Genomic DNA, 4,938 nt, shown 5'->3' with positions numbered 1-4,938 from the left:
TAAAGCTAGAAAGATAGTATGGGAAAAGGTTACACGTATTTATTTATGTTTTTCTTTTCTCTTATTTTTTACCTATTTTCTTTTTTAAAAAAAATCTAAATCTTTCCTCTTCTCTTACCTTCTTTTTTTCCTTGAATTTTGCAGAGAGAAGTCTGTCCTTCAAATAATCATTTTGTTTAATTGTAAAGTCATTAAATGCATTTTATCCAAGTGTCTATTATATGTGATTTTCAAAAGTCACAGCAATCGAAATAGTACTCACAGGTCTATAGTGTAGCAAGTCTTAGAAGATCAAAAAAGAGAAAAAAAGAATAAAAGCTAAGCTTTAAATATATGGATGTGAAACCAGGTGGTTTTCCATAGCAACATTTTTCCCCATAGACATAGTTTTGAGACGTTGCCTTTTAACTTCTAGTGGATTAAAGATAAAACCTCAGAGTTGAAACAGATCAGTAATTAGATTTTTCCCAGTTTCTTTGCTTTAAGGAAGAAAGCAGGCTACTCTCTATCTTGAGTTACTTTATTTTTGGCTCACCTTATAGTTGTTCAGCTTTGAGACATTTCATGTTTAGATTAAGCATGCCTTTGGGCAAATTTGATTTTTATCAGATTAATTCCAAATCATGTGGCATTCACAAAGTTAGAATTATAAAAGCTTATTTCTGATCACCTTTAATAGGATAATATTGGTGACTTTTGTTAATTTTTAAAAGTAAGATCTTGGATAGTGTAATTATTATCATTCTATCATAGATTAGTTATGCTCAAGTGCTTACTACTTAGCATTATGAAAAACCACAAGTAATTGCTATTACCAAAACTTGTTTGTTACTTTTGTGGTTAATATTAAACCTGTTTTCAAGTTCAGATTGTATTTACTCTATGTATAAGTCTAAATCTTTAAATTTTAAAATGCTATGAAAATATCAAATTAGATGAATTTTCTTTATGGTATGCTTGGATCTATTTTTTAAACAACATTTTTGCATGATAAGAAATTGTCAGTGTGTTTCTAATTCTCAGTTTCCAAAATCAATCCTCTACCCTAATTGTGTTCTGTTCACTTATATTAATGACTGTAAAATAACATGTTTGAAGTTGTTGTCTTATTTGTTCTATATATAGCAAGGAAAAAATGCTGTTTGCATGTCAATATCCTCTTATTTTTAAAGTTCCTCCAAACCAAAAAAAAAAAAAAAAAGAATAAGAAAAAGAAATAGTATTTTTGTATAATTTTAATATACTTTGTGGCATTTATTACTAAGATAAGTTTGCTTTTATAATATTTATAATTTATTAAATTTTTATTTAGACATTTCTTTTAACCCTACGTATGCTACTTAAAATGTATTTCTCTTTTTGTTACTCTATTTACTAGTTAGGTTAGATTTTATAATATTTGGTTTAAACTTAAAATAAGAACTTTGAACAGTAATCCATATTTTCTTTTTTTTCTCTGTTTTGGTTCAGTGAAGAAATTCTTTGATTATTATGATGTCACCTCAGCATTATGTTGAAACAAACAAAAAAACCAGGAATTGTTTATTGTAATTATTAAGCTGCTAATGTCTTTACAAAAGGATGTTTCTGCCCGAATGAGTATTACTGATGTAAATAACATAAAGTACACTCAAACTGTTTCCATGGGAGGATGTACAAAAGTACATATGCCTTGAATTGATAGGAAAAATAATGTAATTGGCAATGTACTTGTCTATACCAAGAACCAGGCTCACCAGTTTACAGTATCCATCAGGGGGGAGGTCAATTAGATGTCTTCTTAACAAAAATATAAAAAAAGAACCATTTTGCCCCTCAGATGAAATGATTTCCTCTCTGACCAAAAGAAAAACCCCACAAACAAGCCCCCCCAAAAAAAACCCAAAACAAAACCCAAGACTCTGCACAACAAGATGAGTCAATCCAATCTTACACAATTAATGTTCTTTCCTAAAGAATGGAAGCAACTTTTTATGATTGAGTTCCTAGGTTGTGTTTTGTTTTTTTTTTTAACTCATCAGATTTTAGGTTTGTTTCTGAGGATGGAAAAATGCTTAGGTTTTGTGTACTTGCCAAACTGTGTACTCAAAGCTATCGGTAGCCCCTTTCTTTGTCCACATGTTGAATTTGGAGTGCTTAAAATTTATAAGGATGGTTTAAATGTGAAAGTTAAGCATGCATGGAGATGTAGGCAGATACCCAGTCCATAGACATTGAATAACATTTTTGTTGATGGAGTTTTCTTATTCCATCAAGACTCTTGGGTGATTCAGTTCCCTAGAGGCTATCCTTGATGTATTTGTGGAAAGACTGACATTCTTAGAATTTCAGTCATACAGTGCAACTAGTATTGATGGAAAATTACACAGAAGAAACTGTCCTGTTCTATATGGCCAAGCTCTGGTAGATAAATGTTTAATGAGTTCCAAAGAATATCAGTCATTAGTACTTATCATTACTGGTATGGAATATAGCTAAATATAGGTGAATATAACTCAGTATTTTTGACAGCACAACGGGAAAAATAAGCTTTGAGGGTGTTTTGTTTTCTCCTGATTGATTTAAATTCAAAGGTATAGCTTTCTTGTCTGTATCAACATTCCCCTGAATACAAAGATTGTTCAGTGAAAGTGCACAAGACCAGCATGTCTAACATCATTCCTGGCTCAGTTGAGAAAATCATGATGCAGAGAGTTGAACAGACCTTTGCCCCTAATTTGTATCCTTTGGCTTTTGCCAAATTCTTATTCCTAATTATTTCCAGGGGTTATTGGGTAAAGTAACACTTAATATTCCTGTTTGATATAGATGCTTTAACTATGACAACAATTTCTAATTAAAAGGATACATGTACTATATTCAAATATATTGTTGAGTCTCAACACAAAGATTCTAGAAACATTTTGTTTGGACTTAAAAATCTTTATCAAATGGACCCAATGACTTACCAGCTGGTTTAGACATTTCATGAAGTAAATCTTCATTACAATTCTTAATAATGGTGATTCAAAGAATATTTCCAAGTTAGCAATACAATAGGTACTTTTCCTCACTTCTCATTTAGAGGATACTTTTTTTAAATTTGTAAATGAAAAGTTTATTTAAAAAGTGGTGATATTTTAGAACTCATTAGATTATCAGTTCTTTCATTTGCTGTGTCAGTTTATGGCAAAGAATTTAAGTGGAATTATTTGCTTTTGTTAGGGTGAAAAAATCATGCTCAACTAAAACTTTTGCTACATGTTTTGGTAGTGAATACGGGAGAATGGTGGGCTCAATTTGGAACATCATACTTGGCTATTCCAGCAGAAGTTTGAAGATTGCCATTTAGATTCTTATTTGAGGTTAACAGTTAAAGGTACCTCATCCTGTATTATACACTGGCTATAATGTATGGCTACAAAACTATTATTGCCTAGTGTTTGTGGAGAAAAGGAAGAATGTATGTTTTGGACATATAATGTTATGGGCTGCAGTAGTGTTTCTGCCACATTAGAATAGGAGCAAGTCCTTAGAGTAATCTGGTAACATATCAAATCACTAGAAGACTTTTATTTCATCTTTTATTATTTTTTTTTGTGTTAATTGAGTTGGAAATTGCAGTTAACGCGACTTTCATGCAGTTGGATAATTATCCTGTTAGTATCTTGTTTACTACTGTGTGTAGCATAGATCTCTTGGATATTATAGCAATTTTCAATGTAGAATGTAAGAAAACTAAATAGTAGCACTTTAAATAAGGATAGGTCTTGATGTCTGAGCACTTACCAAATTTAGTATAGCCAATGATGTCTTTGCTTTATCCTATTTTATCAAGCTTTTCAACTTGTCATATTTTCCACATCACTGTAAGAAGGGTTTTCATGGTGCTTTGTCTGTCTTCCTCTCTCTCTCTCCATCTCCCACATTCTTTCTTTTTGTTGTTGTTGTTGTTTTCCTCTGAGTATTTTGGGAAAGTTGGCTTAAAAATAATAAGTAACAAAATCATTTATTAAGATATGCGGAAAGGGAGTTTCAATTTTAATCTCAATGACTGCTGATCAATAAAATTAAAAACACACTGAAATTAAGGGGAGAATCATTTATCCTTGCGCAGGGGCCATGCTAATCTTCTCTGTATCGTTCACAATTTTAGTATATGTGCTGCCGAAGCGAGCACTAAGGGGAGAATCATTTAAATTAATGAACCACTTCTTTCTTGAATAGGATATGCCCTTTAAATATGGTAGTTGGTTATATAAAGTTTTGTTTTTAGCTTCGAAAGTTAACTTTGTGCTTTTTTGTCTTCATGCTATTTATTGGGGAGACTGAATATTGTCATGAACTCAAAAGTTGATTTATTTTAAAAATTGTCACAGATAATTACCAACTGAATTCTGTCCTATTACTACAGTGGGAAAAACAGGATTATATTTGTTTGCTGGCCCACATAAAACACTTTGTTTCTTCGAGGATTGTGGAGCCAATCGGATTCAGCTATTGCATACAAGTGGGTTAACCACAATGTTTATTGAAAACAGCTTGCACAGGCTGCTGTCAGGCCTTGCAGCCAATGTAAATGCCTTGCAGCCAGATATAAATGCAGCCCATGCATTAAAAAAATATTAAAACACTTAATGGCACAAGCTTATAGATGATATTCAAGTTTCATTCAGGCCCTGGTATCTGAAAGTCTCTTATGACTTTCCTATTTCCTTTTGCTTCAGGACATTGAAATAAGCCTCACTCAGAGACAAGATATGCATATTTATATATGTTTTATAAGAACAACTAACCTTGAAAAAATGCAGAATAAACTCGGAGAGGGCTGAATTATGCTTACTTTTCAAATTCTCAGTAGTCCTTTATTTTCTGAAGTGATTTAAAGTCCTTGTGAGTGAAAAGCTTTTGAAAGGGGCATTTATTAATGTGCTCAATATATTTATTTATGACCAAATA

General features: G+C 31.7%; 1 non-coding gene across 1 annotated transcript; it reads right to left on the bottom strand.

The window, feature by feature from the left end:
* Positions 1-4,051: 4,051 nt before the first annotated feature.
* LOC144229289 (U6 spliceosomal RNA) lies at positions 4,052-4,159 on the bottom strand. The gene has a single exon (XR_013334437.1). It is a non-coding gene; the product is annotated as a U6 spliceosomal RNA (small nuclear RNA).
* Positions 4,160-4,938: the final 779 nt, after the last annotated feature.

The sequence above is a fragment of the Crocuta crocuta genome, unplaced genomic scaffold, assembly GCF_008692635.1.
Source record: "Crocuta crocuta isolate KB4526 unplaced genomic scaffold, BGI_CrCroc_1.0 scaffold163, whole genome shotgun sequence".
Lineage (NCBI taxonomy): Eukaryota > Metazoa > Chordata > Mammalia > Carnivora > Hyaenidae > Crocuta > Crocuta crocuta.
Note: the sequence above shows the minus strand (reverse complement) of the source record. Positions and strands in the feature narration are given on the sequence as shown.